Source organism: Trachypithecus francoisi, unplaced genomic scaffold (assembly GCF_009764315.1).
Source record: "Trachypithecus francoisi isolate TF-2019V2 unplaced genomic scaffold, Tfra_2.0 Lachesis_group3, whole genome shotgun sequence".
Taxonomy (NCBI): domain Eukaryota; kingdom Metazoa; phylum Chordata; class Mammalia; order Primates; family Cercopithecidae; genus Trachypithecus; species Trachypithecus francoisi.
The window spans coordinates 164,798,613-164,820,243 of NW_022681468.1; the positions used below are offsets into that span (position 1 = coordinate 164,798,613).

At 52.1% G+C, this 21,631-nt stretch overlaps 1 protein-coding gene across 4 annotated transcripts in view; it reads right to left on the reverse strand.

Annotated features, from left to right (window-relative positions):
- The window catches only part of OCA2 (OCA2 melanosomal transmembrane protein), a 326,593-nt gene extending 313,802 nt beyond the window's left edge, over positions 1–12,791 (reverse strand). For all 4 annotated transcript variants that reach the window (XM_033190812.1, XM_033190808.1, XM_033190809.1 and 1 more), the window contains exon 1: positions 12,671–12,791. The gene's annotated coding sequence lies outside the window, so the exon portion shown is untranslated. The remainder of the gene's footprint in view (positions 1–12,670) is intronic.
- Positions 12,792–21,631: the final 8,840 nt, after the last annotated feature.

A 21,631-nucleotide genomic window follows, 5' to 3' on the forward strand; every position in this document is an offset into this window, starting at 1 on the left:
CAGCCAAAATAAAAATGGTTCAACAAGCAATAACAAACACATTTGAAACAAATGAAACACAGAAAGTCTCAGCAAATAAGAGCCAAATGAAACTGAAAAACACAATAGCAAAATTTAAAATGCAAAAATGAACTCAACAGTAAAATGGAGGGAACAGAGAAAAGAATCAGTAAGTGGAAGACAGAACAACAGAAATTACTCAATCTGAACAATAGAGAAAATATAGTCTAAAACAGTTTATCAGCCTCAGAGACCTGTGGGACCGTAACACAAGATCTAACTTTCATGTAATCCAAATGCCAGAAGAAGATGATGAAGAGTATGTAGCTTAAAAAGTATTTGAAGACGTCATGGCTGAAAATTTCCTAAATGTGGCAAAAGACATAAACCTACAGATTTGAGAAGCTAAGCAAACCCCAAACAAGATAACCCCAAAGAAATCCACACCAACACATATAGAAGGCAAAATTTTAAAAACTAAAAGCAAAGAAAAACGTCCTAAAGAGAGAAATTAAAATGTCCCTACACGGAAAAAAACCAATTCAGATGACAAGAACCATGGTGGCCAGAAGAAAGTGACATAACATTTTTCATGTAATGAGAGGAAGGAACAGTCAAGCCAGAAGCCTATATCCAGTGAAAGAGAAATCAAGATGTTTTTACATTAAAGAAAACTAAAAATTTATTGCCAGCAGACCTACCCTAAAAGAATGACTAAATGAAGTTCTCCAAACAGAAAGGGAAAATGAAAGAATACATTTTAGAACATCAGGAAGGTAAAAGAATATAAGTAAGGACAGGAGTGGTGGTTCACGCCTGTAATCCCAGCACTCTGGGAAGCCAAGGCAGGCAGACTGATTGAGCCCAGGAGTTTGAGACCAGCGTGGGCAACAAAGCAAAATCCCATCTCTATTAAAAATACAAAAACGGCCAGGCGCGGTGGCTCAAGCCTGTAATCCCAGCACTTTGGGAGGCCAAGACGGGCGGATCACTAGGTCAGGAGATCGAGACCATCCTGGCTAACACGGTGAAACCCCGTCTCTACTAAAAATACAAAAACTAGCCGGGCGAGGTGGCGGGCGCCTGTAGTCCCAGCTACTCGGGAGGCTGAGGCAGGAGAATGGCGTAAACCCGGGAGGCGGAGCTTGCAGTGAGCTGAGATCCGGCCACTGCACTCCAGTCTGGGCGACAGAGCCAGACTCCGCCTCAAAAAAATAAAAAATAAAAAATAAAAAATAAAATAAAAAAAAAAAAAAAAAAAACTTAGCCAGGCATGGTGGTGCATGCCTGTAGTCCCAGCTACTCAGGAGGCTGAGGTGGAAGAATCACTAAGCCAGGAAAGTCGAGGCTTCAGTGAATCAGGATTGTGCCACTGCACTCAAGCCTGGGTGACAGAGTGAGACCCTGTCTCAAAAAATAATAATAAAATAAAATAAAATAAAAGTAAGTCCAGGCTGGGTGCGGTGGCTCACACCTGTAATCCCAGCACTTTGGGAGGCCAAGATGGGTGGATCACCTGAGGTCAGGAGTTTGCCACCAGCCTAGTCAACATAGTGAAACCCCACCCCTACTAAACATACAAAAATTAGCCGGGCATGGTGGAGGACACCTGTAATCCTAGCTACTTGGCAGGCTGAGGCAGGATAATCATTTGAACCCAGGAGGCAGAGGTTGCAGTGAGTTAAGACTGTACCATTGCATTCCAGCCTGGGCAACAAAAGTGAAACTCCATCTCAAAGGAAAAAAACAAAAGGTCAGTCCTAGCAAGATTCTTAACAGATGCATCATGTGCTGTTTTCATTCAGAGAATGGAAGTAATTCTGTCATCAACTGTTGATAACACACTATTGAATAACATTTATACACAGGTAAATACATTTTCCCTCTCCTCTTGATTTTCCTAAATTCTGTTGAATGTTTGAAGCAAAAATTATAACACTCTTTGATGTGTTTATCAATGTATGCAGATGAAATCATCAAGACAATTCTATAACAAGTGAGAGAGGTAAAGGATGTAAAAGGAGGTAAGTTTTCTTGATTTTACTCAAACTGATAAAATGATGGCATCAGTAGACTGTGACAAGTAACGTGTATATATACTTTAATACCTAGAGCAATGACTTTAAAAAGCTATAAAAGAGATACACCAAGAAACATTATAGATAAATCAAAATGGAATTCTAAAAAAATGTTCAAGTTACCCATAGCTCTAATATATCAGAAAAATGCATTGAATGTAAATGGTCTGAATACACCAACTAAAAGATGGATTGGCAGAGTGAATTTAAAAATATGACTCAACTATGCAAGGTCTGTAAGAAATTTACTTCTAAAATAACAGTATATGGGTTCACATGGACATAAAGATGGGAACAACAGACCCTGGGGACTACTGGAGCAGGGAACAGGTGGAGATCAAGCCTTGAAAAACTACTTATTGGGTACTGTGCTCACTACCTGGGTGACAGGTTCAGTGGTACACCAAACCGCAGTGTCACACAACATGCCTTTGTAACAACCTGCACATGCATCCCCGAATCTAAAATAAAAGTTGAAAAATAAAATTAAATAACAATATAGGTAGGGTGCAAGTAAAAGGATGGAAAAAGATGTATCATTCAAGCATCAATCCAAAGAAAGTAGGAGAGGTTATATTCACATAACATATGCTAGACTTCAAGGCAAAGAAAATTACCAGGCACCGAGAGAGGCATCTTGTAGTGATGAAACGGTCACTTTACCAAGAAGACACAGAAATCCTAAACACATATGCACAATAAAACAGATCCGCAAAATATCTAATGCAAAAACTGATAGAACTAAAAGGAGAAAGACACATATAGTTACAGACGTAAACATTTGTCTCTCGGCAATTAATAGAACTAGACAGAAAATCAGCGCAGATCTAGAAGAACTGAACAACACCTACAACCAACAGAATAAAATCAATATTTGTGGAACACTCCATCCAACAACAGCAGAATATTCTTACAAAGTACCTGAAGAACATACACCAAGATAGACTACGCTTTGGACCGTGAACCAAACCTCAACAAACTGAAAAGAATTGAGATCATACAGAGTACTCTGTAGCCACAATGCAATCAAATTAGAAATAAGTAACAGAAAGAGAGGAGGAAAATCTGCACCCTTGGAAATTAAACATACTTCCAAATAATTCAGGATTCAAAAAGAAAGTCTCAAGGGAAATCAGAATTATACTGAACTGAATGAAAGTGAAAATACAACATACCACAATTGGCAGAACACAGTGAAATCAGGGATGGGAGGAAGTTGACAGCATAAATGCTAGTATCAAAAGGAGAGCAAGTCTCAAAAAATAATATAAGCTCTCATCTCAAGAACCTCGAAAAAGAAGAGGAAAATAAACCCAAAGCAAGCAGAAGTGAGAAATAATGAAGCTGAGATTAAAAATCAATGACAGAGAAAGCAAATCAACAAAAACAGTAGAAAAAAATCAACGAAACCAAGAGTGGCTTCTTTGAAAATATCAACAGAATTAGCAATCCTCTAGCAAGACTGGCAAAGAAAAAACAGGGAATGAAAGTTATTAATATCAGGAATGAAACAGGAAATACCACTACAGACCCTGAAGACATCAAAGAATAATAATGGTATATTAGATTGCCATTTTACAACATTACATACATAAGTTGGAAAACTTAGTCCGATTCCTCAAAAAGCACAAATTACTACAACTCATCCAATATAAAACAGGTAATCTGAATAGCTCTATAATTTCTATTAAGTAAATTAAATTTGAATTTTTACAAAAGAAATTGCTAGGGTCAGATGGTTTCACTAGAGAATTCCACCAAACATTTAAATTAACACCAATTCTATACAATCTCTTCCAGGAAACAGAAGATGAGGTACACCTTCAGTGAGTTTTATGAAGACAATATTACCCTGATACCAAAATCAGATACAGTACAAAGAAAAAATATTACAGGCCAATATCTCACATGAATATGGTGCAAAAATCTTTAACAAAATATTAGCAAAGGGAATTCAGTAATATATCAAAAGAACTACACACATAACTAAGTAGGGTGTGTTCTAGGAATGCAAGCCTGGTTCAGTATTCAAAAAATCAATCAATGTTGAACATGGAGCTACCATGTGACCTAGCAATTCCATGTGTAGGAACATGCCCATGAGAAATGAAAACGTATGTCCACACAAATATGTGTACAATAACAATAGGATCATTATTCACAATACCCTAAAAGTGGAAACAACCCGGCCCTGCACGGTGGCTCATGCCTGTAATCCCAGCACTTTGGGAGACCAAGACGGGGGATCACTTGAGGTCAGGAGTTCAAGACCAGCCTGGCCAACATGGTGAAACCTCGTTTCTACGAAAAATACAAAAATTAGTCAGGCATGGTGGTGGGCACCTGTAATCCCAGCCACTTGGGAGTTTGAGGCAGGAGAATCATTTAAATCCAGGAGGTGGAGGTTGGAGGGAGCCGAAATTGTGCCACTGCATTCCAGCCTGGGTGACAGAACAAGACTCCGTCTCAAAAAAAGAGAAAGAAAGACAGAAAGAAAGAAAGAGAGAGAGAGAGAGAGAGAGAAAGGAAGGAAGGAAGGAAGGAAAAGAAAAGAAAGAAGAAAGAAAGAAAGAAAGAAAGAAAGAAAGAAGAAAGAAGAAAGAAGAAAGAAAGAAAGAAGAAAGAAAGAGAAAGAAGAAAGAAGAAAGAAAGAAAGAAGAAAGAAAGAGAAAGAAAGAAAGAAGAGAGAGAGAGAGAAAGAAAGAGAAAGAGAAAGAAAGAAAGAAAGGGCCAGGCGTGGTGGCTCAAGCCTGTAATCCCAGCACTTTGGGAGGCCGAGACGGGTGGATCACAAGGTCAAGAGATCAAGACCATCCTGGCTAACATGGTGAAACCCTGTCTCTACTAAAAAATACAAAAAACTAGCCGGGCGAGGTGGCGGGCGCCTCTAGTCCCAGCTACTCGGGAGGCTGAGGCAGGAGAATGGCGTAAACCCGGGAGGCGGAGCTTGCAGTGAGCTGAGATCCGGCCACTGCACTCCAGCCTGGGTGACAGAGCGAGACTCTGTCTCAAAAAAAAAAAAAAAAGAAAAGAAAAAGAGAAAGAAGAAAAGAAAGAAGTGCAAATAACCCAAATGTCCATTACTAAATAAATAAATAAAATGTGGTATATACACTCAGTGGATTATTTGACAATAAAAATGAATGGTGTCTGACACATGCTAAAACATGGATAACCTTTGGAAACATGTTCAGTGAAAGAAGCTAGTCACAAAAGGCCACATATTGCCTGACTCCATGTATACATAAAATCTTCAGAACAGGTAAATCCATAGGGAAATAAAATAAAATAAATTAGTTGCTGCCTATGGCTAGGGGAGGGGATAAGGTTGGAGGGAAATGAAGAACAAATGCTAATAGCGTGGAGTTTCAGTTGGGTTCATGAAAATGCTCTAAAATTGATCATGGTGATGGTCACACAACTCAGTGAATATACTTTAAAAAGCCATTAAACTGTACATTTTTTTGAGACAGGGTCTCCCTCTGTCGCCCAGGCTGGAGTGCAGTGGTGCAATCACGCCTCACTGCAGTCTTGTCCTCCCAGGCTCAAGTGATCCTCCGACTTCAGCTCCCAAGTAGCTGGGACCACAGGCACACACCACCACACTCAGCTAATTTTTTATTTTCAGTAGAGACAGGGTCTTGCTGTGGTGCCCAGGCTGGTCTCAAATTTCTGGGCTCAAATGATCCTCTCACCTTAGCCTCCCAAAGTCCTGGGATTACAGGTATGAATTTGTATACTTTAAATGAGTGAATTATATGGTATTTAATTATAATCTCAATAAAACTGTGAAAAATATCAATCAATGTAATCTACCATATTAACAAGCTAAAGAAGAAAAATCACATGACCATATCAATTGATGCAGAAAAGCATTTAACAAAATTCAACACCTATTCATGATAAAACAAAAACTCTAAGAAAACTAGGAATAGAGAGGAACTTCCTCAAACCTATCAAAGAACATCTACAAAAGACATGGAACTAACATGATGCCTAATGGTGAGAAACCTGAAGCCTTCTCAGGAAGACAAGGCAAGAATCTTCCCTCTCACCACTCCTAAACAATTTTCAAATTTCAAAAGTAAAAAAAAAAAAAAGTATAATGGGCAAAGATTTCACTAAGGAGGATACGCACATGGCAACTGAGCACGTGAGAAGACGTTCAAGATCGTGAGCCATTAGGGAAATGCACATTAAAACTGAGCTATCACTGCACACCTATCAGAAAGGCTGAGATAGAAAACAGCCCAGGCGTAGTGGTTCACGCCTGTAACCCCAGCACTTTGGGAAGCCGAGGCGGGCAGATCACCTGAGGTCAGGAGTTTGAAACCAGCCTGACCAACATGGCGTAACCCTGTCTCTACTAAAACTGCAAAAATTAGCCAGGCGTGGTGGCAGGTGCCTGTAATCCCAGCTACTCAGGAGACTGTGGCAGAAGAATCGCTTGAACCCAGGAGGCAGAAATTGCAGTAAGCCGAGATCACGCCATTGCACTCCAGCCTGGGAGACAAGAGCAAAACTCTGTCTCAAAAAAATAAATAAATAAAAAGAGAAAGAAAGGGAGGGAGGGAGGGAAAGAAGGAAGGAAAGAAAGAAAAAGAAGGAAAGAAGGAAGGAAGGAAGAAAGAAGAAAGGAAGGAAGGAAGGAAGGAAGGAAAGAAAGAAAGAAAAGAAGGAAGGAAGGAAGGAAGGAAGGAAGGAAGGAAGGAAGGAAGGAAGGAAGGAAGGAGGAAGGAAAGAGAGAGAGAGAGAAAGAAAGAAAGAGAAGAAAGAAAGAAAGAAAGAAAGAAAGAAAGAAAGAAAGAAAACAGAGGCAATACCACCGGCTGCCAAGGACTGGAGAGGCTGGCTCACTCCTGCATCACTGATGGGAAAGCAAAATGGCACAGCCACTCTGGAAAGCAGTTTGACAGTTTTTAAAAAACTAAAATTGCAACTACCAGCCAACAATTGCACTCCTGGACATTAATCCCAGAGAAACGAAACTTTCATTCACATAAAACCCTGCACTCGAATGTTCATAGCAGCTATATCAAAAATTGGAAGCCACTCAGCTGTCTGTCCCTAGGGGAATGTGCTGTGCTGCATGCATGCCCAGGAGGACCAGGCTGCAATCAAAAGGAACAGACAATTCATACAGGGCAACACAGAGGAATCCAGAGTGAAAATCCTCAGTGAAAAAAAGCATTTACTCTGATTCCATAACTACAACATTCTTGAAATGGCAAAATTATATAAATGAGGAATAGATTAGTGGTTGTCGGGGGGTTGAGTAGGTGCTCTCATTCCACCCCACTTCCTGCCTTTTCCATGGGAGACAGAGGCCTCTGCTCACCCAGACCTCTCCCTCTTTCTCACTCATTCCTCATCCAGTTCTTCCAAACACATCCTAACTCCTCCCGGTCCCACCTGGTCATCGCCTTTCACGAAAATGATGGAGCACTCCAATCCCACAGCCTGTCTTCTGGGGGACCCCAACACCCTAACACCCAGCCTGTCCCCTAGGGGACAGCAACACCCTGGTACACAGTCCAACCCCTGGGGGACCCTAACCCCCTACCACACAGCCCACATGGGCTCTGGAGGACCCCAACACCCAGGCACACAGCCCAACCTCTAGGGGACCCCAACACCCTAGCACACATCCTGTCTTCTGGGGGATCCCAACACCCAGGCACACAGCCCGTCCTCTGTTGTGACCCCACACCCCACCACACAGCCCGTCCTCTGGGGTGACCCTCCCCTCACCCTAGCCCGTGGCTGCACTCTCACAGGCACCACAGCTTCAGCCTGGCTTTGCCTTGTTGGGCCGCATGCGCCTGACTTGCCTAGGGCAGGGCCACCCTGGGCAGAGCTCCCGCCCGTAGGGACACCTGCAGCTGGGGGAGCGAGACGGGGAAGCCGTAAGCCAGCGGCACAGGGCGGAGGGCGCGACAGCCCCACCCCACCCCTCCAGGTCCTCCCCGCGATGGCGCCCAGGACCCTCCTTCCAAGCAAGACTCACACCGAAGTGACCAAGTCGTCACCAAATTTTAGAAAGAAAAAATAGATGGTTGTGGCGTATTTTTAGGGGGAAAAAAGCAAAAAAGATGGTACAGAGTCGGTGGAACCTTCCAGTCCTCACACCCAACCCCAAATCGTTCGTGTGGGCGGCTGCCGGCCTCTACAGCTCTGCGCTCTTCCTGCCTGCAGCCGCGCCCGCCCTCAGGTCCTGCGGGGTTGGGGGGTGGTGGGGGGGTGGAGTGGGGGGGATGGGGGTGGGGGATGCGGTGGGGGTGGGGGATGGGGGCGGGCCCCTCCTGCCGCCCTGCTGCCAGCACTGTCTCTCCGAGGCCCTCGACGCCCGGCCAAGGCCTTCAGTGCCCGCCTCCCGCAGCCGGACCCAGGACGGACAGAGGCCAGGGTGCGGCGCTGGGCGTGGTCCTGACACCTGCCCTGCCGGGGAGGGGACGGGGTTCCACGCCTGGGCCCTTCTCCACTGGGTCCAGGAGCCACCGTCACCTGCTCAGCCCAAGAAAAGGCCCCAGCAGTGCGGGTGTGAAGGAGGAGCAGCCCCGAGAGCCGTCTGCCCGCGCTCCAGCTGGGCCGGGTCACCGCGTCCTGCCCAGGTCCAGGCAGCCCCGGCCGTTCCTGCTGGTACTGGCGCGCCCGCGGCCGCACGGCTGAGTGCTCCGGGCATGGTGGGTCTGAGGGACTCGGAGCAGAGGTCGAGCTGGCGGAGTCCCGGCTGGCGCCCGACAGGAGGGCGGGAGGGCCCAGCCAGGCCGCCCCGCGCACTCCCCGCCCGGGTGCGCCCCGGGTTCGCGGCCCTCCCACCTCGCCCCTTTGGAACGGTAGCCGGGACCAAGCGCCGCAGCCGACTTCACAGTGGCGGCGATCAACAGCGTGTGGAAAACAGCTTCTTCGTAAATCCTAAGAACGTTGTGGCCGGGCGGGGTGGCTTACACCTATAAACCCAGCAATCTGGGAGGCCGAGGCGAGCGGATCACTTGAGGTCAGGAGTTCGAGACCAGGCTGACCAACATGGAGAAACCCCGTCTCTACAAAAAATACAAAAATTAGCTGGGCGTGGTGGCGGGCGCCTGTAATCCCAGCTACTCGGGAGACTGAGGCAGGAGAATCGCTGGAACCCGGGAGGCGAAGGTTGCGGTGAGCCGAGATCGCGCCACTGCACTCCAGCCTGGGCAACAAGAACGAAACTCCGTCTCAAAAAAAAAAAAAGAACACTGTTATTCGAGTTCTTTAAACATCTGACATAATACCAGCAAGGAACGAGAAGGACCAGGTTTACGCGCTGCGGTGAAAACTTGGCTGTTCAAAGGCAGTCCGTCCGCAGCCAGCTCCTCTCTGGTGGACAGTGTTCAACATCCAGAGAAAACACCCGTCACTGAATGCTCGCCTCCCCACAAAGCGCTGCTCGGCCCCAAATCGTCCCTAACGCGCTGCTCAGCCCCAAGGCGTCCCTCTAAGCGAGAAACCGCCCCTGGCTGTGCCTGTAGGGGCCTGGCTGGGTCTGCAGGGCATGGGTGTGTCTCTCGGAGCATGGCCCTTGTCTCGGGGGCCTGGCTGCTTCTGCAAAGGTATCAATATGTCTCCGGGGGCGTGGCTTGTCTCCGGGGCGTGACCGCGTCTCTGGGGGCGTGGCTTGTCTCCGGGGTGTGGCCGTGTCTCCTGAGGCGTGGTCGTGTCTCCGGGGGCGTGGCTTGTCATTGGAGGCGGTCTGCCTCGGGGGCGTGGCTGTGAGCCGGGGGCGTGACCGTGCCTCGGGAGCCTGGCCGTGCCCGCGGCACCGCTGCGTCTGAAGCGCTCTTTCTAGTTCCCGGATCCCAGGCAGGGGGCGGGAGAAGCCTTGCGGCCAAGAAGGCCTGAAGAAGCGCGTCCGGGGTCAGCTTCCGGGGTCCGCCTCCTCCTCAGGCGGCCCTGGGCTGAGACAGAGTGTCCCGCTGAGGGCAGTGTAGGGCACGCTGCCCCCCCCACTTCGGGCCGGGACCGAGGCCGCGAGTGTGACCGTAGATCCCTCCAGGTGGATTTTGCAACATGTGAACTTGGTTAAAAGCTTCTAGAACGTTAAGCCAAACATAGTGGCTTTCCATCTGTTTTCTGTTCTGGTTTGAAAAAGTTCGCCGCCTTCCAGCCTGGGAGGAGGGGCGGGGCCCGGGAGGCCGCGGGTGGGCTCCGCCGAGGGCCGCGCTCGCAGGGACCCCCAGGGACTGGCCGCCCCGCCGCAGGCCGGGCGCACCTCTCGGGGAGAAACGAGCAGCGCCAGCAAACGCGCACCGGGGACGCGGCCGCCCAGCCCCGCTCCCAGCCCGGGCCCCGGGCCCCTCTCCGCGGCGCCCCTGCCGCAAACCCCCTCTGCTGCCCCAGCTGCCGGCAGGTTGGTCCGACGCTCTGCCGCTGTAGGTCGGTGTCCCTTCGCCCATCCTTCAGGCCAGCTTGGAAACTGTGTCCCACGCTCCTCGAAACACCACGCCTGCTCCCCGCCGCCCTGCGGAATGCGCCCCCCGACGCCTCAGCGGGTGGCCGGACCGAGAGCACAGGTGCGCCAGCCGCACCTCCCCACGGGTCTGACCCACACGGACCCCGCCGCGCTCCGCCGAAACTGCTCGGGTCCCGCGCGTGGCCGGCCCAAGAGCCACAGCCCGCGACAAGCCTGCTGTCTGCAGGTCAGTGACAGAACCCCAAATCAAAACTGCAGAAACCAACAGCCAGCGAATGAGCTGGGACAGCCAGAGGCCTCAAGGAGCTGAGGGAGCTCCGGCCTGTGGAGTCTCTTCTCACATTTCCAGCATATGGGGAATGCTACGCTGGGTCAGCCCCTGCCCCAGACCCTGCCCCGGCCTCCAGGCTCTGGGCTTTCCCTCCCCTCTGTGGTAGCTTTTATCTCCATTGCAAGCCACTTTTTCCACTACTAGCAATTAAAAGCCTCCCTTTTCTCTCTACTCTCCCAAGAGACCTCATCCTCACCTGTGGACAGGTGGCCCCCTAGCTCTCTTCTGCAGCCCAAACCACTGTGTCCATCTACTTTCTTGTGTCCCTAGACATAAAGGTACCCAAAACTCCCAGAGTGCTGAAGCCACACCTGGCCTTTCCCAGGGACCCTGGTGACTGATCCCGCCATCCCTCACCCATCACCAACGGGGAATCCCCCCTGCAACTCACCAGTGCTTCCCTGCCCCGGCCTGGCAACCACACTCAGTGGGAAGGCCTTGGCAGTGGCTTTCTTGACCCCCCCAGCTGCTCCCAACCACCCAGCCACAGTGACCTTTCCAACATGCATATGGCCTCAAACTCAAAATATTTCCTTGCTGCCTGCCACTCCAGCATAGAAACGGGACCCAGGTGACACAGGTGTCATGCTGCTGGGTCTCCAGCCACAGTCAGGACCTCCCCATTCCTGGTATTCCTGATATCCTCAGATCTCAGCTGCCCCAGGGGCCGGAGGTTCTGGTCTTCTCATAAAACAAGAACAGTATAGGTATTTGCTTTTCATCAGTGTAATGAAATTTTAGGGACTTATGATCCTAAATCACATTACGCAGATGTGAACTGCACTCAAGTGTTGTAAACTAAATTGGCAGAACAAGCAGTTTTTGTGCAATTCTTTGCAGTCTACTCAGCTCTTTCACCTCTGTGTTCAGGTTCAATCCTCATTATTTCTTCCAAGAGAGGTAGTTATCCCCAGATGCGTTCAATGCCCAGCTCCTCGCCCTGGCAGGCCCCGTCCCAGGGTCCTGGATGGCAGACACCAGGCCCGCCCCGCGAAGCTCACGTCACCAAGCAAGCAAACCGCAGCTGGTTTGGGTAGACAGCAGCTGCCCACAACTGCGAACAGCCTCGGGTTTCTTTTCCGCAGAATCACTCACCCTAAATCTACACATTGTAGACTATCACATTGGTCTAAGTAGTGCTCCTCAAAGTGCACTGCGCCTTAGAGTCACCTGGGGAGCTTCACCACCGGGCCCCAGGCTATGATTCGCCCTGTGGGAAGGGAGCACCGGGCACTTGTCCTGAGCCTCGGCCCCTGCCTGGGTCTGCAAACCCAGAGCGTCCACACACCAGGCTGCCTGTGCTTAACATTGTGTCCTTGGAAAGAGCTAGCTGCACTAATGCCCATTGATTTCACTGTGTGTGACCACAGTAAAGAGAAGCGGCTTTGAGGGATTTAATGTTTTCACTCCAGTGCATTCCATTCTAAGGAAACGCCTGACCACAGCTCACAGCTAGGAGGCCCCTCTGTGCCAGATGCTGGAGTTCAAGTGGAACATTTGCTGTCTGAACGCTTCCAAACTCCCCCCACCCATGACCTCATGGCCCACCAGGGGGCAACTTTTTCCTGGGTCTCCTGGCAGGGAGCTGGGTGGGGTGGGGCGGCTCAGGGGGCAGCTGCTGCCGCTGCAGGCCCAGGCGGACTCAGCCGCGCTAGGTCTGCTCCATCGCACCCGTCTGTGCACCTTGACCTTTAGGGGAACTTGCCTTGCTTCTTAAGCTGCGACTCAGCCGGAGCTGTGTAAACTCTCCCTGCCTGGTCCCAGGCTAGGCTGGCTCCTCGCCTCCTTCCTCCCGACCGCGGAGCAAGTGCACTTTACCTGCCCACTTGCTGGTCTTTCTCCGGGAGTTAGTGTAAGGTCCGAATCTCCGCTCTGGATGGTAAGCGGAGCAACAGCCTTCGAAGTAAGAACTCAGAGAAAGCTCGGCGCTGCAGCCACGGGTCCCCCACCCAGGCACGCCCCCGGTTGGGCCCCGCCCACAGCACCCCCTCCCGGCCCCGCCCACAACCCGGCCCCGCCCACAAAGCGCCCCACCGGCCCCGCCCACAAAGCGCCCCACCGGCCCCGCCCACAGCCCCCGGCGCCTCGGGCTGCGGCGGAGTCTCGGGCGCTGGCGAAGAGCAGCTCCGTCTAAGGCCGCGCCGCCCCAGCTCCCAGACAGCGCTCTCCGCGGGGATAGTTTCCAGCTTTACCGCTGAGGAGGCGGCCCAGGACCGCAGACAGACTTTCCCTACGAACGAGAACGAGAAAATGCGCAGTGAACATTCTGTTCCCTTCCGAGCTCTCCCAGCGAGGCCCTCCAGCCAGGACGCCACGGTTACACCTGCCGACAGCCCCTCCTGCAGCACAGACACACGAGATACACAGACACACACAGGTACACACACAGACACAGAGATAGACACACGATGTACACAGACACAGAGATACGCAGATACACAGAGACACACAGAGACACAGCAATACACAGACACACAGATACAGGACGCAGAATCACAGATGACACAAAGACACACGCAGATACACAGACACCCAGAGACACACACAGGCACAGAGATACACACACATACACTCACAGACATACACACAGACACATAGACACACAGAGATATACAAATACACAGACACACAGGTACAGACACACAGGTACACACAGAGATACAGAGACACACACAGATACACGGACACACACAGAGTACACAGGCACAGATAGACACAGACACACATACACACAGATACACGCACACAGATACGCACACGCAGATACACAGACACACAGACATGCAGATACACAGACACACAGACATGCAGATACACACAGATACACAGACACACAGACATGCAGATACACAGACACACACAGATACACAGACACACAGACATGCAGATACACACAGATACACAGACACACACAGATACGCACACGCAGATACACACAGACACACAGACATGCAGATACACACAGGTATACACACACAGATACACAGACATGCAGATACACACACACACAGACATGCAGATACACACACAGACACAGAGACACGCAGATACAGACACACACACAGCTACCGTGGCCAGGCCCTGCACAGGAGTTGGCAGGAAGTGAGAGGCTGCATCCGCAGAGCTGAAGGAGGTCTCATGCCTTGTAACAAAGCACATTGCACAGCGACAGGGTGGGCCAGGGCTGCCCTGGGAGCAGGGATGGAGGATGACCTCAGCATGGCAGGCTCCAGAACACCGAAGTTCCCAGCCACGGGCCTGACTGCAGGAACGCCCGAGATCTCTGAGATCACATTCACTGTCGCGTGTGCAGACCCATCAGTTCAGACCGCCGTGTGATTAAGTGTGGACATGGCTGGCAAGCAGCCTGTACGGTGACCCCATCCTTGTGGGACGGTGGCGCCAGGGAACCCGTGACCACCGACACACCGGTTCCTGTCCCAGAAATACTGTCTCATCCTTGCTCATCACTGCACCTGTTCCCTCCCCTCCCAGTGCCTCAGGGACACTTAGAGGGCAGGAAGAGGCCAAGACACAGAGCCCGGGGAAGGCTCCCTGGGCAGGCAGAAGGCTCGTGGTGTGCACGCAGGTCTGTTGAAACGAGGGCTGGGAAACGGCAGCAGGACAGCTGCCACCAAGCGTATGGCTCTCTGTGCCTTGCAGGTCACAGCTCTTCGCGTAACTGCTGAATGTCTGGGGAGGGAGCAACCCTACCCCAGCTCCAGGGATAGGCCCTGAGTGGCCACAGAAATGGAGAAAACCCACTTCCATGCCAGAGACTGGCTCGGGTGAGCCGGATCTATGTGTCCTAGCCCTGGGGGCAGCTGTGCGGTGATGAAGCCCCCCCGCCCTGGGAGCAGACAGGCACCCACACCCCGCACAGCCACATGCTCACTGTCTCCGGGCTTCTTAGCTGCCATCAGTCAGTCCCCTTGGTTGTCGGAGTCAGGACCAGATGGGATTTCCTTTCCTGGTGGCTGAGAGTGAGTGCTGCCCACAGATGCATCAATGGAAGCCTGTGTGTGACTCGAACAGCCAAACTTGCCTTCAAGGGGCACCGCGCTTCTTCAGTTAGAAGTGATTGGGGCCAATCTCAGAAATGACATGGTTTCTCCTAAGCTGAGCATGAAGATTGCGGTCCCAAACAAGATATGAAATCGAATTAGACTTTTCTTGGCTGGCCCGGAAATTCCAGAAGGAAATCCCAAAATAAGGCCCCCACTAAATATTCTTCGCAAAAGAACAGCATCATTGGAATCAGACATAAAAGCAAAAGGTAGCTACTTCCAAGCAGAGGGCTGGGATGTGGTGTGGCTTTTGTGTGCATGTGTGTGCAAATTTTATGTTTGTGAGTGACCCAGTGAAGGCACCCTTGGCTTCCTGCCCTGGACAGGCAGTTGTGACTCAGAGGACAATGATCCAGAAAAGTGAGAAGGTCTCAGAATTGGGCGGGCCTGTGGATGCAGGGAAGGGACCACAACATCCAGAGAGAAGAAAGCGCCTCCCAGCCCAGCCCTCCAGCCCCATCATGGGGAAATCTGTCTGCAGCTTCCCTTTGTGAATACCTCGCCAGGGGTCCCCAGGGCCATCTGCTGTGCAGGCCTCTGCAGTCTCCAGTCTCTGCCTGTTCCTACCATGGTTCAGCCCACAAACCCTATGCACCCAGCCCTGCCCGAAATCGGCTTGCTTCAGCAAGCATTTTATCAAGCTCCCAGATCCTGCGGGTCTGGAATTCAGAAAGGCACAGTGGAAACAGCTCATCTGCACCCCACTGTAGCTGGGCCAACGTGAAGGCCAGAAATGACTTGAGTCTGGAGGATCTGGAGGTGTACTTGCTCCCTCTAGGGTGGGTCTGTCGGCTTCTCCATGCGGCCCCTGCACCAGCTCTTGGACTTCCTTACAGCATGGCAGCTGGGGCCCAAGAGACAGGAAACAGAAGTCACCAGTTCCTTAGGGCCTGCACCCAGGACTGGCAGGTATCATTTCTGCCATATTCTGTTGGCCAAACAGTCAAGGAGCCCAAGGAAGGACACAGACACCAGTTCCTGAGGGGAGGAATGTCAAAGAACATTGGAGCCATGTTTTTCGTTTTTGTTTTTGAGATGGAGTCTTGCTCTGTTACCAGGGTGGAGTACAGAGGTGTGATCTTGGCTCACTGCAATCTCCACCTCCCAGGTTCAAGCAATTCTCCTGCCTCAGCCTCCTGAGAAGCTGGGACCACAGGCAGGCGCCACCACACCCAGCTAATCTTTGTATTTTTAGTAAAGACGGGGTTTCACTATGTTGGCCAGGATGGTCTCGATCACTTGACCACCCACCTCGGCCTCCCAAAGTGCTGGGATTACAGGTGTGAGCCACCGCGCCCGGCAGGAGCCATGTTTTAAAGTTACCACAGCCAAGGATGCAGGAGCTGAATAATGAGGGCTTGGTGCTAGCTTCTGAACTTAAATTCTGGACTTTAAAGGCATGTTTAAATGTAATGAGCTGTGGAGTCACAGGAACTCCCACTCACTGCTGGTGGGACTGCAAGATGTACAGCCACTTTGGAAGACAGTTGGGCAGTTTCTTACAAAACGAAACACTCTTAGAATATGATGCAGCAACCAGTGCTCCTTGATGTTTACCTAAATGATTTGAAAACTTACGTTCACACAAAACCTGCACCCGGGTGTTTATAGCAGTTTTATTTGTCATTGCCAAACTTGGAAACAACCAAGATGCCTTTCAGGAGGTGATGACTAAACAAACTAGGGTGGACCCAGACAATGGAATATTTATTGTTCGGAGCTAAAAAGAAATGAGTTACCAAGCCATGAAAAGACACAGAGGAATCTTAAATGCAGATTAGTAAGTAAAACAAGCCAATGTGAAAAGGCTACATACTGCCTGATTCCAACTAGATGACCTTCTAGAAAGGTCAAACTATGGAGACAGTATAAAGATCGGTGGCTGTCGGGGGCTAGTGGGGAGCAGAGGGATGACTTGGTGGAGGGGTTTCAGGGTAGCGGCACTCGTCTGTATGATACTGTAAGGCGGATACAGGGCATTAGACATTCGTGCAAACCCACAGAAGGCACTGCCCGAGCGAGCCCTGATGTAATCCGAGGCCTCTGGATAACGCTGGTGTGTTGGTGTAACCCGTGGACCAATCTGGTGGGCAGCGTGTGCAGTGGGGCAGGCTACATGTGTGGGACGGGTATATATGGGGCTTCTGTCTACATCTGATTAATAACGTCTTTCTTTTAATGAATTAGAGGAAAATAGAAAGTCTCATTTGTGTGTAGGGGAAAAAATCAATTTTGAAAAGTGACTGGGATGGGCGGAAACTCCAGGACCAACTCAGGAATAAAAATGGTCATAAACTTCATCCTGAAGAGGGTGGAGCCTGTGACTGGGAGGGGCCGGCCCAAGTCCCTGCTGGTCCTGAGCTGAAGGCTCCGTGGGGTGGGGCAGCCCTGGGTGGCAGGAGAATGGGGAGGCCAGGCCCATGGGGGTGGGAAGAAAGTGGGGTCCTGAGAGTTGGTGCTCCAGGGGGGAGCGAGGCTGGACAGGGAGTCTGCAGCTTGAGGGACCAAGGTGCCTGCTGTTGATTCTGGATGTCGGGTAGTTGGTATCTGTGTGCATGTGTTTCCATTTCCATTTGGATCCCATGAGAAATGAGGCCCAGGAGGTCCTGCAGACAAAAGCCTCCCACGCTTCGGAGCTGGCCTCCATGCAGAGAGGACCCCTTCACCTTTGTAAAACGATCTGCTTTATTTTCTTGTTTTAGAGACGGGTCCCTCTGTGCAGCCCAGGCTGCAGGCAGGGGCGTGGTCACAGGGAGGGGCGTGGTCCCAGTTCACTGCAGCCCTGAGCGACTCCCTGTTTCAAGTGCAGACTGGTGGAGGAGTGAGGTTTGCGCGACTCGGCCTGGAGGACCCGGTGTAGGGCTCACTCTCCAGACTGGCTGCTGGCGGGCCTGGCCCTTCCTGACATCGTGGGCCACCATGGCATGTCCATGGCAGTGACCAGGGATGTCCTCAGGCCCCAATCCTCCTATCCAGGCCATCCAGAGCAGGCCTTTGGGGGGGCCTTCCTTGTTCCAATTTTTCAGAGGCCCAGCGCTCTCCCTCCTCATCCTGCCCACCCGCCCAGCTCCACGCAGTGTGGGGAGGGGGATGCGGTGGGGAGAGGGTAGGGAAGACGGTGTGTGTGTGTGTGTGTGAAGGTGCGTGTATGTGGCAGGGCCAAGATGTATGTGTTTGGGAGGTGTATGTGTGCGTCGGGGTGTGTGTGTGATGGGCCGTATGTGAAGGATGTATGTGTTGGGGGGGTGTATGTGTTTGTGTGTGTGTGTTTGGGGGGGTGTATGTGTGGGTGTGTTTTGGTGTATTTGTGTCTGGGGTGTGGGTAGGGGGAGGGTGTACGCATGGGTGTGTGTACGTGTGTGGCGGGTGTGTGTGTGCCTGTGTGGGGTGTGGGCAGTGTGGGTGTGTGTGCATGTGTGGGGGGTATGGGTGTGTGTGCGCACATGTGTGTGCCTGGTGTGTGTGTGCGTGTGTGGTGTGTGTGCGTGTGTGGTGTGGTGTGTGTGCATGTGTCTAGGGTGTGGCGTGTGTGCGTGTGTGGTGTGTGTGCATGTGTGGGGTGTGGGGAATGTGTGTGCGTGTGTGGTGTGTGTGCATGTGTGTGTGGGGTGTGTGTGTGGGGTGTGGTGTGTGTGCGCATGTGTGTGCATGTGTGTGGGGTTGTGTGTGTATGGGGTATGGGGTGTGTGTGCATGTGTCTAGGGTGTGGCGTGTGTGCGTGTGTGGTGTGTGTGCATCTGTGTATGGTGTGTGTGTGTGTGTGCGTGTGTGCGGTGTGGGATGTGTGCATCTGTGTGGTGTGGGGGTGTGTGCGTGCATGTGTGTGTGGGATGTGTGTGCGTGTGTGGTGTGGGTGTGTGTGCATGTGTGGGGTGTGGGGAATGTGTGTGCGTGTGTGGTGTGGGTGTGTGTGCATGTGTGGGGTGTGGGGAATGTGTGTGCATGTGTGTGGGGTGTGTGTGCATGTGTGGGGTGTGGGGAATGTGTGTGCATGTGTGTGGGGTGTGGGGAGCATGCGTGTGGTGGGGGTGCTGCCCCTCGCTCCCTCACCCAGGAGGAGGCTGTACCCAAGGCTCCAGTTGCCAGACTGGGCCAAGCCAGGAGCAAGGCTGAGCGGCTCCACCCGCGGGCTCCCGGGCTGGGTGGGACACGGGGTGTCACCCGCAGTGCTGGGCGTCTGTGCTCTGAGAGCTCGTTGTCCCCACGGGTCTCCCCACCCTCCGGTCCCCGGGCTCCGGCCCCGCCCGGCATGCGGAGCGGGGAGCACACCGCAGGGCGGGGCACTGAGCGCACGAGGGGAATTTCCCCACGACCACGGCGACGCCAGATGCCTGAGCCGCCACGGCTGCCGGCAACAGCGAGCGCGGGGAGGGAGAGCCCGGCAGGGTCACGAGGCGCCGGCGCCCAGGCCGCTGGAACCCGGGGTGACCCACGCGCCGGACGGATCCCCGCGGAGATCCCGGGGCGCAGCCGGCATGAGGCCTCATCACAGGGGCGCCGGGACCACTCACTCCGCAAGCTCCGCTCGGGGCCGCTCAGAGGGGCGCTCACGGTGAACCTCGGCTTTTCCAAAGGAAGGGCAGACCCCAGATTTCTCCCTTCTCTTGTCGAAGCGAACGTGGTTTGCGTGTTTTTCTGGTTTCTTTTTTGGCGAGTCAAGACAGCGCAGAGTGCACGGAGCGCCGACGCGGATTCCCGGTTAAACCCGAGCCCGAGCCGCGTCCTCGCTGAGAATGGAAACAGCACGTGCGCCGCCGCCTCCCCTCCTCCCACAGCCCGCGGCGGCCGCGGGGCCCAGCAGAAAATAAACGCCCTCCAGCGGCAGCCGCGCCGGGAAGCCCCTTCCGAGGTCCTGGATGAGCCTCGGCGCAGGGTCCAGCGCTCAGCCCACCCCGCGTCCTCCGCGCCGGGGCCTACCTGCTGCGTGGCCGCCTGCGCCGGGCTGTCCCGGGCTGGGCACTCGCGCCGATCCCGCCTCGCTTGTGGACCCGCAGCGTGGGACGCAGAGCCAGGCCAGGCCGCACGGGCTGTGCACAAAGACATGCCCGAGAGGCGGGGAGAAGGCACCGCCCACCGGCTCAGGGGAAGGTCCCGGAGGGAGGCGGTCCGCCCCGGGGACAACGCGGGGTCCGTATTCGGACCCACCGGAAGGTCCTGTGGGAGACGCTAAGGGTGCCCACGGTGTCGGGCACCATGTAAAGCTCTCCTGACTCTAAGCCGTTTGCAGTTTCGTGCACGTCAGAAGGGCACAGCCACTGTCACCTCTGTCAGCAGAAAAGCAAACATGAGACAGGAAACCACCCAATTAATCCACAGTTCACAGTGCTGGTGAGCTTCCAAACAATGGTCAACGTGACTGAAGTTTCCACGCCTAGCACAGATGGGTCCTCTGTCTTTTCTACAGTTGAATGGTTTCTGCTGCACACGTTTATCTGTCAAAGTGAACTATGTAACTTCAGGCCGCAGAAGTTGGATGAGAGTCAAAAGTTGAACTGAAGGTGACATGGAACTGTCCGAGAGGGTCGTCTTGTCCAAAAATGAAGACGCTGTGGCTGTAAAAATTACCACCCTTTTAAAAATTTTAACATTTATTGATTATTTATTTATTGGAATGAAGTGCCCTCCAGTATTTTTTTTTTTTTGAGACGGAGTCTTGCTCTGTCGCCCAGGCTGGAGTGCAGTGGCGGGATCTCAGCTCACTGCAAGCTCCACCTCCCGGGTTCCCGCCATTCTCCTGCCTCAGCCTCCCGAGTAGCTGGGACTACAGGCGCCGCCACCTTGCCCGGCTAGTTTTTTTGTATTTTTAGTAGAGACAGGGTTTCACCGTGTTAGCCAGGATGGTCTCGATCTCCTGACCTCGTGATCCGCCCGTCTGGGCCTCCCAAAGTGCTGGGATTACAGGCTTGAGCCACCGCGCCCGGCCCAGTATTCTTTTAGTTAAAAAAAAAAAAAAGGCCAGGTGCAGTGGCTCAAGCCTGTAATCCCAGCACTTTGGGAGGCCGAGGCGGGCGGATCACGAGGTCAGGAGATCGAGACCATCCTGGCTAACACGGTGAAACCCCGTCTCTACTAAAAATACAAAAAAAATTAGCCGGGCGAGGTGGCGGCGCCTGTAGTCCCAGCTACTCGGGAGGCTGAGGCAGGAGAATGGCGTGAACCCGGGAGGCGGAGTTTGCAGTGAGCCAAGATGGTGCCACTGCACTCCAGCCTGGGCGACAGAGCAAGACTCCATCTCAAAAAAAAAGAAAAACTGTTTGAGACAGGCCTCAATCCATTTAGAGGCTGATTTTGCCACAGCTGAGGACGTGCCAGGGAAAGAGACACAAGCCACAGTAGGCTCTGTGTCCAGGGCTTTTTCCAAAGAGTTTTGAGGGTTTCAATATTTAAAGGGGAAAATGGCAGGAAGGGAAGGAGGAAAGAATAAAAAGGAGGGAGGGCAGGAAAAATGAGAGAAGTGGGGCACATCCTCATGAGGCTTTGATGAGCACTTGCTGACTGGCAGGGGGCAGAGGAAGAGTCAATTACACATTCTGCTCATGCTCAGTACATCTGCACTTTACGTCAGATAAAGTCAACCCAGAGTGGAGGAAGAAGTCAAATACGCATTGGTTTGGGAATGGCGTACGGGCAACTTCTAGTGTCTAGTCCCTTACGGAGCAATGAGCTGTGACCTTACATTGTCCTTCAGGCACAGAATGAAAAGGCAGTTTCC